Source organism: Eurosta solidaginis, chromosome 2 (genome assembly GCF_040869045.1).
Source record: "Eurosta solidaginis isolate ZX-2024a chromosome 2, ASM4086904v1, whole genome shotgun sequence".
NCBI classification, from domain to species: Eukaryota; Metazoa; Arthropoda; class Insecta; order Diptera; family Tephritidae; genus Eurosta; species Eurosta solidaginis.
Window position 1 is genome coordinate 34,343,245 of NC_090320.1, and position 13,809 is coordinate 34,357,053.

The window sequence follows — 13,809 nt, forward strand, 5'->3', positions numbered from 1 at the left end:
AGGCAGCTTGGCTCGACGCCGTCCTTAGAATTTAGCGCTCTCTGCGGTCAAGTCCACATGTATAGCTAACTGCTGAACCATAGCAGCCAGAGAGGATTATGAATATGATCCGGTATTGCAACCTTAACCTTGCGGCTTATAATCCGAGTGTACTTAAGGTAGAGGAGTCTGTGCGTCTACGTCGGCAAGTGCTGATTTTCCTTAATGCGTAGTCCCACGGTCTTCTCTCTGACAGAAAGGGTGTAATCGCTTAGGGTCTCCAGCGGGTGGTCCTAAGGCTCTACCAGACCGATGCCAGTAGGAATGACTGTGCCTAAAGGGCCCATGGGGAACCAACACCCATAAATATCAAGGTTGACTCCATCAATTAAGAGAGAAGGCTCTGTTCGCATCCTGTCTATGTCGGGATTAATGTACTACTTTAATGTGATACTTTGGCAATTATATAATTGTGTCTTGTATTTTTGTTCTGAGATCCCAGTTTCCCAGATTTTCAACACACATTAAAACCTGCGCTTCAGAAGGATATTTGTATAATTTTTTATGTTTATTTTAGTACTATGCTTGTTGAAGTAAGAAGAGTAACTAGAGACCATCACAAGCAGCTTATATTACGCTTACTTAGATTCAACACTCTAATGTGGTAAGGCCACAGTCAGCTGGTCATTTGATGAACAAATGTGGTAGGGGTTACATGAAGCCAACTGAAGTGATAAGCTGCACAGTCTATCGGACAAGAGGTGAGGATTTTAAGGTCCATCCCTATTGACCTGCCACTGTAAGCTATTGTGTTCGTGGTAGAATCCAGGCTTAAATATATGACACTGCATGAGCTGTAGAGCTTTTATCTGGGACGAGCGAGTTGTGACCTCTGGACTGGTGCGTATGTCTTTAAGATATATGGCTTGTTGTTGTTGTTTGTTGTTTTAGCAATAAGGACACTCCCAGAAGGCCCTGGGGAGTCCATCGATGTTGATGGTCCTTTGCCGTATGCAGATCCGGTACGTTCCGGTAACAAGTACCATTGAGGTACTAGCCCGACCATCTCGGGAACGATTTGGTATGACCACATGAAACCTTCTAGTCTTTACCGCCCTCCCACCCCTAGATCTATCAGAAAATTGGAGTCGCCAGCGTCGGCTGTTAAAGAAACAGGACTCGCCACGGGTATGCGAGGCTGATAATTGGGTTGGAGAAGATATATAATGCACTGGCAACCCCTTCAAAGGGTTGCTCTACACAACCTCTTGAATCAATTTGGTATATTAGTCGCCTCTTACGACAGGCATACCTGCCGCGGGTATATGCTAAGCCCCTAACCCGCTGGGGTAGATATATGGCTTCATTGCCAACAGTGGCGCAGTCTAAATAATTGTGAGTCTTGTTTAAATAGGTATTGATGCTGGCATGTGTGCCTAGCCTAATGCTTTTCATAATTTTATACATCTGGTATTTCTTATATTTTAATACAACTCTGGTTAAGATTCCGAATATTTGATATGTACCTACAACGGCTGCTTTCGGCTTCATTATTTCACGAAGAACCGAGAAGCAAGCATGAATAAGTATGTAAGATTGAAGTAATTTGCTTTTAATTCTAATTATATATTCTTACATATATTAAAACTCTAGCTCAACTCTCTCTAAAAGAATTTGTAAGTAACATTGTATTTTCGCTATTAATAAAGAGTTATTAATATATTCGTTCTTCGAAATCCTCGGCATTTTCTTGCGAAGCTTGCCTCCACAACAAATATAGTTTTGTGTTTGTTTTGAAGCAGAAGTTCCGGTTATAGAATTCGTAATATACAAGCACGTGTCATAGGCTGGGTCATGAATAGCAATTGACCTCTTTCGTCTACGTGTATATTTGTATGGGAATATTATGTAGAATTTGTAAGAGACTAACAATTCGACTACTTGTCTCACATGTGTGTGTATTGGGATGATTTGGGCCGGTAAGAGTTACAGAAGTAGAAGATAATGTATTACTTTTGAGTGTAGTGCTCGTATTAGTAAACAGCGGAAACTTTTTATCAAATGGTTCTGTTCAGCGTACCGAAAAATATTCCTCACTTTGAGGCTAAAATGGGACAATTTTTTGCCAAAGTTGTATTTAAAAAGAAAAAAGGTGGAAATGGTTTTCACCTTATCGGATAGAAGTCCTTGGCTTCTATACAAGTAGTAAATATAAAAAGTTACTGAATTTCCACCAAAATGGCAACCCTGGGCGCAAATGCAGGCACAACGACAATGTTAAGTGATGTAATACATACTGTTTTGAAAAGTGTGGTTGCAATTACAAATTTTCCCTAATAATCGTGAAATAAGTCGTAGACTAATCATAGTTAAAATAATAATAATTCAGCAAGCTATGTGTCAGAAATCATAATCAGGATTAATAATATTTAAAATAATAATAATTTAGTAAGCTGGTTAATCAGAAATCAGGGCGGTTAACAAGCTCTATAAAAAAAGGGAATTATTTATTTAATGAGAAGTTAATAATTGTCGATTAATAAAAATGACTAATATTTCTATTAATCGTGAAAAAAGTCATCGGTTCATCGTAGTTAAAATAATAATTATTCAGCAAGCAATTTGTCAGAAATCTGGTAAATCTCACGATTAATCATAATTAAAAGAATAATGGCACTCTAAGCTGATTAATCAGAAATTAAGGAGGTTTCCAAACAACTCGTTCGAAACTTTAAAAGGATTGCTCCTTAGATTTTCCTGTTCTTAGTTTTTTATGAGTGAAAAGATGTTCCTCGTGCTAACCTTTACTATTTACGTGAATGAGGTACGTATACAAGGAATAATTTTAGTCTAAGTGTGTGCGATTAATCTGATTGTAAATAACATTTAATCAAAGGGTAGTAATTTAATTAATGATAAGTTAATAATTTTCGATTAATGCAAATTACTAATTTACCTCATAATCACAATTGGTATTTTCACTTTTAATCACAAGGAAAATAATGATTATTCATTAAGCTGATTAATCAGACATCAACGAAGTTTCCAAGCTAAACTCGCTCGAGACTTCGACAGGAATGTGCGCTAAGCGCAAGTGTAGTCACTACACTGTAACACACTGTGGAAAAAAATGTACGTGATAAAGTTATTGTGAGAGAAATGGTTTGATAGCGGTTTGTTATTGCAGACTTATCGATTTCTTATCGGCATGTTTATTCATTTCTTTTCACAAGGTTTTCAGTTTGTTAGAGGTGTGTTATCGAAAAGGAAAAAACAAGTTGTGGATTTTTATCGAGTTTTACAAATTTGCTATCGAAAACAAAGGTTAGGGATGAGGTATCGATTTTATAACGAAAAGTTGTCGAAAAGAAATGGAAAGGCTAATGATTTGTGATCAAAAATTATCTATAATTTATCAAAATCAAAAGGTTATCGATTTATTACGGAAAAACTATCGACCATTTATCGAAATATTATCTATATGTCATCAAAGGGTTATCCAAAATGTGTCGAGCAGTACGACTTCATTCAACATAAATTACTGAAAAAACTATAAAAAACCGCAAGTAAAAGCAAGTTATCGATTTTTTATCGAAGTTTTACAAATTCGCTATAGAAAACAAAGGTTAGCGATAAGGTATCGATTTTGTATCGAAAATTTATTGTTATATTATCAAAAATTATATAGTTAGCTATTGAAAAGTTATCGATAAGTAATCGAAATGCTATCGAAAAGCTAATGAATTGTGTTCAAAAAATTATCTATAATTTAAGCAAATCAAAAAGTTGTCGATTTATTACGGAAAAGTTATCGATTATTTATCGAAATTTTATCGATATATCATCAAAGAGTTATCGAAAACGTGTCAAGCAGTACGACTTAATTCAAAATATATAGCCGAAAAAAACTACAAAAAACCGCAATAAACTATTTCTGCTATTAAGCTTACTAAACCATCATACAAGCACACAAATAAAAAAGCAATAAAATTTCTAGTTAAAATTGAAATAAAAATGCAATAAAAGCTACATAAATATTAAATATAATCACATAAGTATTTTTACATTCAACTCAAAGTCAATGTCATATACATTTGAACTGTGGCTTGCATTAAAATGACTCATTTAGGTTTTATCGACCAACTTTATATGAAACGTTAAATATTCATAAAAGTTTGTAGTTTTTATACAAGCTTTTATTATATATTTATGTTTGTAAATATATATGCATGTAAGTGCTATGAAATGGCAATAAGAAATCTAATAATGTCGCGTGTTGTAAAAATTTCTCTTCAATTTTTTTCATTGGCAGAAATTTCATGTGACATGTTCCCTGTTTTCCTGCCAGAAGTACTCATTGCAACCAAAAAAATATTTAAATTACGAATTACCGTGACAATAACGGAATCGTGTTAAACGGAAATAATTTTATTATACGTTAAAAAATGCAAATAAAATAATCACAAAATTTGATGAATACTCAAATTTTTGGCTCCTTATCTAAATGTTTATATTTTTATTGCATGACTTTAGCGGACAACGTTATAATTTTTGTACGCCACTTGTATTGTTTATCGTTAAAACGACTTTATTAAATAAATGACTTTATTGCAAGTCATCTGTTTAGTGCTATTGGCACATATTTGCCAAACGTGCCATTGCAGTACGACAATGCTGAATAGAAAGTGGTTGAATCTGCGATTCTTAAAGTATCCAGTAATCGTTCTCCTTAAGTACCGTCCGGCCTTTTTTCTCATGCAGAATAAGGGTAGAATGAAGAGAAACAGGAAAAAAATAAAAATTTAAAATACACGAAAAAGTGGGAGTACCAAGTACTCATAAAGTTTGAAGTGTAAACATATAAGTGTAAGTCGAGAAAACTGAAAAGGTAACTTTATCAGAAACAAACAAGCTACGTCGGCTTCTTGTCGGTGACAACCGATACCTATAATTTATTGTTTTATTATGGACTTATTATCGATAGTGAATTCTACTCTTTAACAGTGTGGTATCGGCTTGCTATTGCCCAACCATCAGCTTCTAATAGTATGTTATCGACTTGTTATCGACAGAATACAGATGTGGCATCGATTTTATATTAAAGCTTTAACGGTAGCTGTTTCAAAACATAAGTATGAATCGTCAAAAATAATTCGATAAACAATGACTAACATTCCGATAAGAAATCGACCACTTTTTAATATCAAATCAATTACATACAATACAAATATAACAAATCAATAATTTGGATAGCACTTTGCCAACCTTCCGATAAACAATCTATAACTAATCGATAACTTGTCGAAAATATATCGTTAAATCTTTGATTACAAATCGATAATGTTTAGAAAAAAGATCGATAAAGTTTCGATAGCATATCACCAGAAGTTTTTCAGAAAAAAGGCTAGATGGAAAAAATAAGTTAAAAAAGACTAAATTAAAATTTTTAAGGCTAAAAATAAGCTAGAAGTTTAAGGCAATTTTTCAAGCTTTTTGCTCATTTTATTCCTAAAAAACGTATCAGTTTAATTATTTAATAATTTATTTAATAATTTGGGAAAAATTTAAACAACGTGACATCAGGACGGACAAGGCGACAGCTGTTTCGATTATACCTTGTAAATCTCTTCAAAGCCTTTTCTCCCGGGAGTGGGAGTCGAACTCGCATTCCTACGATAGTTGAAATGGTTGTAAACGCATTCAGCTACGTCATGCCTGTTGTAAAGTTTTTCCCAATTGCCTTCTTTTTGCATATTTTAATCTTTTACACATTGCATACTTCGTATGCAATTATGTGTTAAAGCTATGCTTGGTACGGCGGTTTTCAAAGAAACTTTGGTTTTTGTTGCTGTTTTCGTTCTATTTATAGAACTACAACGATTAACCAATTTTGTCTGTTTGTATGATTTTAATAATCGGGGATTGCCCATATTGCTTTTTTAAATGTATGAAAACATTTTTTATTTGAAGCAATTTTTTAATTTTATTAATAATTTGGGAAAAATTTAAACAACGTGACATCAGGACGGACAAGGCGACAGCTGTTTCGATTATACCTTGTAAATCTCTTCAAAGACCAAATAATTGCTTGGTAACGGATTTATCAGCTTTCGGGTTTTGCGTTTATTTATTCTAGGAACTAATTTAATCATAGCTGAATGCGCATTAGAATTGATTTAAATACTGGTTATTTGTCGACAATACAAAATTGTTGGTTTTAGAGAGCTCGAATATTTAAAATTTTTTTCATGTACTTCAAAATAATGCGTGCAATATAATTTATTTTTGCATTAACAAGTAGCTTAAGTTTTTGGTAAATTATTTAATATAAATACACAAAAATAATCTTGAATATACACAGCAATAAATTAAATAGATAGTGAATGTTAAATTTCATATTTATTTGCATAAAAACCAATTTTTTCTGGTTATTTGTTTCTATGTGTTGGTATATGGACTTCATTGTTCTTTATTGTATACTGAATACTTTGTTGTTGTGTTTTAAAATGCAAATGCATGTTAGAAATGTCTTAATATGAATGCAGAACTAGAAAAGTTAGAAATTATGCGAATAACAATTATCGTTAAATAAACAACTTTTGGTAATTGCCATTATTTTCATAACAATTTCCGGTTCATAAGAACATATTTCGACAGTTAAGCAGCAAACAAAGAAATACATTTTTGATGACTTTTAGTATGACATTTGCTTATGTAATAGCTGTTTGCGTCATATGAAATTGTACATATTTAAGATATAACTAATCTTTAAATTTAAATTATAAAATGGAAAAGAGCAAGTAGAGCATAAGGACAAGTTTATAAACATCCCATTAGTTACTGATATATGTATGTACGGCAGGGCGTATAAGTAATTTTTGCCCTAAAAGTGTGTGGAATGTTTGCAGTCGATAAATTGGAAGCTATGGAATAAGCTTTGTGATTTTATCAGGATATCTTTAAGGAATTACCTCAGAGGCCGGTTATTATTATTATAATTTTTATTCTTATTAGGCCTCGTTTCACTGCGAACTTCATTTAGAGCTATTGTGCGTGACCTTTTCACCTATTACTGTATAGCCTTCATATACAGTAATGTATTGTGGCGAATATAAGCAATTCGATACATCACTATGCTGCTAGCCACACATATATGTAAATAACAAAGCTAAGAGCGAAACGCAAAATATTTCATATACATATGTACATGTAGTCATTGGCTAAGAGCGAAGATGACATTACTCACAAATATATATGTATATAGCTAAATAACCAACTATGAGATACAACTGTTTGAGAAGGCTAATCGTGAGAAGTCTGGACCTTTAGAGAAATAGGCAAGCGAGACAACTTAGAGCATAAAGCAGCGCAAGCTGGGGAAAAATCAATAAGTTTGATTTTAACAAGCTATAAGTGAAGTACGTGAGCAATAAAATTTTTAAGTACTACTACCAAAGTAGTGTGGTAAATATGGAACATCTTGCTATACTGAATGTTGAGTTATTTATTCTACAGTTCAGCGATTCGAACGATAACATAAAGTTTAAAATAACTAATAATTCCTAAAATTCGCTACGGTATTTAAGTACCTCTTCAGAATTTTTACTTCTTATTAATAGGGAATTTAAAGTCACGCCACCTAGCTGGTAGAGTATCTGCGTTGCCAAAGCGATGCATCCGCAATGAATTTCAAGCGGAATTTCATCCTACAGGTCACAAAAGCAACATATTTGTATAAACAAAAGATTTAACTTACTTATCAGTGAGAGTTCGTAGGTTCTCTAAGCTTAAATTAATGAGTTTGGTTGATACTCTCGTTTCTGGCCTATCTTAGCCGCGTGAGCATCCAATCCAGTGTTGCCCGAACTGCTTTGTTTCCCAGATCCTCATGATTTCCTTAGTGGATACCTTCGTGAGTCTACAAAAGGGATCTGAACCATAGATGGATGCTATAGCATGCTGCTTGGCTGGGTAGTCTGCATGTCCATTACCTTTATGTCCGTGATGCCTGTGAACCCATCCTAATAAAACCTTGATTTTGGTTGCCAGTTGATTTAGGAATCCTATGCAGTAATCCAATAGCTTAGAAGTAATAGTTTAAGACTGCAATGTACGCACGACTGCCTGGTTCTCTGACATAAGGAGGATAAGCCAGGATAAGCCTCTTCGTAGACGTTCTCTACCGTAAACTTCTATTGAATGAATTTCTGCCTGAAAATAGTGAGGTACCATCCCTTTGGTATCGATTTATTGAAGTTCGGCCCAAAGAAGCTAGCTTCCGTTTTTCCATCACCAAATTTTGAGCTTGCTATAACGTTTCTATACTCTTATGCGAAAATTTAAACGGATGCAATTCAATACCCCAATTACCCAATCGCTATCACCTTGGGACCACGCAGAGCATGTTGCGAGTTTGGTTCAGCATTTCGGTAGAAATTGATCTGGTTGTTTCGCGAATCACATATAGGAATCTTTAAAGACGACATACGTCAGCACCACTTCGAACGCGATCAATTCACTCAACAACGAATGAGGGAAGAAGTTATGTTTTACGAACAAACTCCGGAAGTGACATCAGTAGCATTGCATGTGTATAATTACATGACGTGAGATACGACGTAGAGCACATATATGGCGACTCAACCCTCAAAACAATGCTAAGCGCGTTCTCAGATGCTTAAAAATGTGCGGGTTATGTGAGATTAGGTTTTGATGTGTATTCATACGAAAGAAATATCGAGTTCTACGCTCTGAAGGGTGAGGCTTTAAAATCTGGTACCGTGAATGAAGCTAAACGATTATATTTTAGTGGTCTCAGACAAGTCCTTCGTAAGAGGCAACTAAAATATACAGCCCCAAAAGTGTAGGGCCAGAAAAATCGTTCCAGTAGCATAACATGCTAGTACATAACATGCTAGTACCATAACATGCTAGTACAGGAAAACATCAGTTTCACATCTTCCAAGGAACTAGACACTTGCGCAATATGCTTAAAAAACTTTGGGTAGTTTTTGTGGTTATAACAATAAGCTTCATATGATATCGACGCTCTTTAATTTAAAATCTCTACTGTAGGCTAGGCTAGGTTAAGACGGCGTGCGTGGGTATCACCCACACTTTCACTCGGAGACATTTTTGTCCATTGTGAGTGCCCTCACGGTGGCAGCACATTCGTTTAACCCCATTACCTCCAAGTGGTCCTCAACGAACCACTTGCTTTCCCTGATAAACCCAAGAAGAAGCTAGACGTCCACCTTCCCAACCTCTGTCAGGCTGTCGAAGAACCGTGAGCCCAGAAATCTGTGCCTTCTACTTTGAAGCGCCGGACATCGCCAGAGAAAGTGGTAGATCGACTACTCTTCCTCCTCATCCTGCAGAGGGAGCCTGTTGGTATTCGCCACCGTCGGAGCATTGGTGCGATAGCACAATGACCTGTGATGATGATATTCAGTTTGAGAAACTCTACTGTAACTATAATATTTTTTCTTTGACTAAGACTTACTGAAATTTAATGATAACCTGTAGGTCATGATGCTCCGCCTAAGAAAGTGTTTATCAGAACCCGCATACGGAAGCAGCAGAAGAATACCAGGTATTCAAAAAATGTCGTTTAAACATAATCGAATCAACTATTGCATTCAGTTTAAAAGCAACCATATCCAGTAAAATCTCGTAAATATCTACTTAGCATTTTGCCACATTCTCCTTCAGCTCATATTTCAGTCTCAGGTTTGTGATCCTATGGTTACAGCAGGAGATGCGTAACATAGTTCGCTCGAGAAAGCTTACGAAATTTTAAATTATGTTTAAGCTTAGACTACATACCTTGCAACTCCAGTAATTCTATCTTTGCGTACACTTAAGCTTTATTGCTAGCTGAGTTATATTCGTAAGCAATTTGGCAGCTGACTTCAACCTGAAAGCGTACAAAAGTATTGAAATATGAATGGGTATGTACATACTACTGACGCATTCAATAAGCATGTGCGTATGTTACTCGATTTCTTAGATACAAACTGCTTGGCAGCTTTACTTATCTAATGGCTTCCTGCTTACCATTCTATTCAAGTCATGTACCAACGATTTGCTCTAATGCCGAAACATATTCAAGCCTTAGTTAATTTTCGTGTAAGAGCGCAAGTGTTTTATATAATAGCACTTATGTATATCGCCGCTCATACGTATTGATTGTCTGTTCGTAGGGTTCATTAGTGTATTTGCCACACAGGTAATGTATTGCAAATTTTGGTATACACGGCGTATACACAATATTCGTGAGACATGAGTAATTGCGTAGGCAACAATGAATCTTATAATACACAGCTTGAAAATTTGGTTTCGCTTTAAATTTATGGCGTTTTAGCATGCTTTATGTAGATGGAATTTAGTTTTGGCACTTTTTTGTGATTTATGTAAAGATTTTTAAAAATATTTCAAGAAAATGGCGCGAGAAACTTTTTGTGTTGGTAATGAAAACATTTTTGTCTAAGGTTATTTGTGGAAAAGCTCTAGACTCATGGTTTCCCCTTATAATGCCAAGTGTGACACCGACTTGCAATTACTTAGGCTGAGTCATAAGATACCCTTTACTTATTTATGTCAACTCTTTTTCTATTCTATTAACAAGAATTCGGCTTCTTAAGTAATTTATTCTGATTTTTTTTGTTGATTTTTCCATATCTGCTGAGTGGCACTTCCAAATTTATTTGTACAAGAAAGTTTCAATTTCGTTGCGTTATAAACACTTTGGAAGCGCAAAACTTATGTAAATATTTATGCCATCAATCAAAGTGAAAGTAAGAGAGGCCATCAATAAACTTACAACTTTCTCTATATTCAAAGCAAATTGACAGTTTATTACAAAACCAAAACATAGCAACAGAAAGTACCAAAATACTCAGCTTCATTTACTTAGAAAATAATTTTACGATGCTCGTGCTTTGGGTGCAAAAGGGTAAGAAAACAAAAAATAAAAAGCATATAATATATTTAAGATTTTTCGTTAATACTTTTGGAAAAATAGCGAAAGTTTTGTAGAAAAAAAACTCATGAAAATTTAAAAATTCAGTAGTTTTCTATAATTTTTTTTTTGAAAATTTTGAAAGCAAAAACTGAAATTTGTATTATCGTTTTAATTATTAAACATATGTTTGATGTTAAAAAATTTTCAGAAAAAAAATATCCAAAAAAAAAATTTTGTATGAAAACATTTATTTGAAGCAATTTTAATTTTTTTTGTATTTTTGAAAATTTTAAAAATTACCTCATACTACATAGGCGACAACAAAAAATATCGCAAAACAAAAAAAAAATATATCAAACATTTGTTTGTTTTTTTTTTTTTTTTTGAAAATTTTAAAAATTAGCTCAAATAGTATTGCACAAAAAAATTAACAAAAATTGTTTCTAGTTCATTTTTCAATACAAAAGTCAAACTTTTTCAAAAACCTAAAAAATTCTTACAAACAAAAGAAAAATTTTAAATTTTATCTAAATATTTTTACCGAAAAAAAACTTCTTTTTTACAAAAAAGTGTGAAAAGTTGCACAACAACAAAGACATGGCTTTAGCTTAGTGCGTTTGTTACAGTTCAACCAACGCAAGATTGCGGATTCGAGTCCCACTCGCGGGAGCAAAGGATTTGAGGAGATTTACAAGTTATAATCGAAACAGCTGTAGCCTTGTCCGTTCTGATGTCACGTTGTCTAAATTTTTTCATCGCCGTTCCTAATTTCGTCGTCGCTATTCTCTGGTGAGGACAAACGTTGTTAATATCCTTTCTTCGAGCGTCATCGTTACTAATAGTATTCCGCCATAGCTATCCGAAGCATCACCGTTACTAATTCCGCATATCGTCTCTCTCTGATGAGGATTTCTCTCCGAGCGTCAGCGTTACTATGACCAACGCCGCTCTCCTACTCTGTCGCGCTCTCCCTCTCTCTCTCCCAACTGGACTTAAGGTTGTGTAGCTCGTGGTTTGAAAGACGCACTGTGCGCGTGTATTCGAAATCAATACACTCATTCACTGTAGATCTATTTAGGTGGGGGAAGTGTGACCTCCACCCGACTCTGGATCGACTGAACATACCTCAGCTTTTGATGTTGATGAAACCCGACTCATAAACTTTAGGTATACTCAAAAATTGTAAAGCACTGCTTTTGTTAAGAAAAATTATTTAAGAAAAATTCCTTTTATGTGAAATATTAAATGAAAAATTTTACTAAATTTGGAAAATAGTTAAGAAATTTTACTCATTTTAGTATTCCTTGCATTTTTCTAAAAAAAAAAACATTTGAAATTTAATAGTGCAATTTAATCCTTCTAATTTAAAACCATTTGATTTCTTTTTTTCGCTTTATTTTTGTTTGAACAACCTCTGCGTTTCGCTGTCACCGGAAGAAGAAGGCCCCAGAGCAAAAGCGAAGTTGGCTGCATTTCCGCCATTTACCATCTGTCAGAAATGCATGGTATAATAAAATGGGTGACATGACAGATTAAATATAAGTACATTACAACTCGGCCAAACTGACTTAATGATTGACCTCAATCAGCTGAGGTTGTGTGACCTGTTGCAGTTGGGGACTGAAGTGGGTCTTGTTCATCGTTATTAGGCAGGCACCATTTACGAATTTTCATATCTTCAACAATACCGTCAAATGACAGATGTATCAGTTGGCAGTTATCTATATCCCTTATGACATAATGATCATTCGGTAGTACTTTGTGTATAACATACGGGCCCCTATACTTTTGAACGAGTTTCTTCCTACAGTGGTATCCACGTGTCTAATGACTACAAAATCTCCTACTTAATAGGTTTTTGTCGGAACACTGTGTTTCAAAAAATATTGGTAATTATACTCTTGAGAATGTTCTATATTCCTAAGTGCCTTTTGCCTATTTTCCTCATGGTCTATAGTGGTTTCATCCACTAGTTTGTCTTCCATAGATTCGTTAAATTCATCCACTTTACTACCTCTTTGATTTACCCCAAAGAGTAAAACGCTAGGCGAGTTTTTCGTTTTTTTTTTTTTATGAATACTGTTGTTTAGAGCATATTCTATTTGAGGCAACTTGGCAGTCCAGTCGGAGAGCTCCACGGACCCAGTAAGTTTACTCAACATCGTCTTGAGGACACGATTTACTCTCGTAATTACAATAGTTAAATGGAATTAACAGTCATCAGCAATATTCAAATCATTCTTGCTCCAATTACATACACGCACATACACTTACACACAATTCAATGATATTGCATTCATTTTCTATCAGTGCATCAACAGCAACTGAAATCATTTTCCTTTGCTTACAGTTTTACACATAATTACCGTTACTTTGTGGCTGTTATTTGCTTTACGATTCATTTCAGCTAAATTTGTTTTATACTTTCTATTGCCATTTGCATTTGATTTTTTTTGTGTTTTTCTTTGTAAATAAATAAAACCAGCCATTGACACTGGCCACCAAACGTGCGGTCGTTGATAGTTCAGTCACATCTCACACTGGCAATCAAGCATTTATTTGGGTAACACCAATCGGTTTCTGTGGTTGGCATTGTTTTGTGACTTGGCTAACGAATGAATTGGTGTACCAAAATATAAAAAATAAATGCATTTGGCTATAAATATTGCATAAATATGTACAGCAACGAACAGAAAAATAGCACTGGCAATTTTATAACTTTCATGAAATTAAATGGTTATTAAGTTTGTCACCAATCTCAAATTGTAGGTGCTTAAAAGAGAACATTTTGGGTCTATCTAAGTATACCGAAATGTTCAGAATGACGAACTGGGTTGATTTAGCCATGCCCGTCTGTCTGTCTGTCC

The 13,809-nt window shown here is 34.5% G+C and overlaps 1 long non-coding RNA gene across 1 annotated transcript in view; it reads right to left on the minus strand.

The window, feature by feature from the left end:
* The window catches only part of LOC137239537 (uncharacterized), a 48,657-nt gene extending 35,195 nt beyond the window's left edge, over positions 1-13,462 (minus strand). The window contains exons 1-2 of the long non-coding RNA XR_010949417.1: positions 13,309-13,462; positions 9,805-9,895 (exon numbers count right to left, since the gene is read on the minus strand). This is a non-coding gene — a long non-coding RNA (uncharacterized lncRNA). The remainder of the gene's footprint in view (positions 1-9,804; positions 9,896-13,308) is intronic.
* Positions 13,463-13,809: the final 347 nt, after the last annotated feature.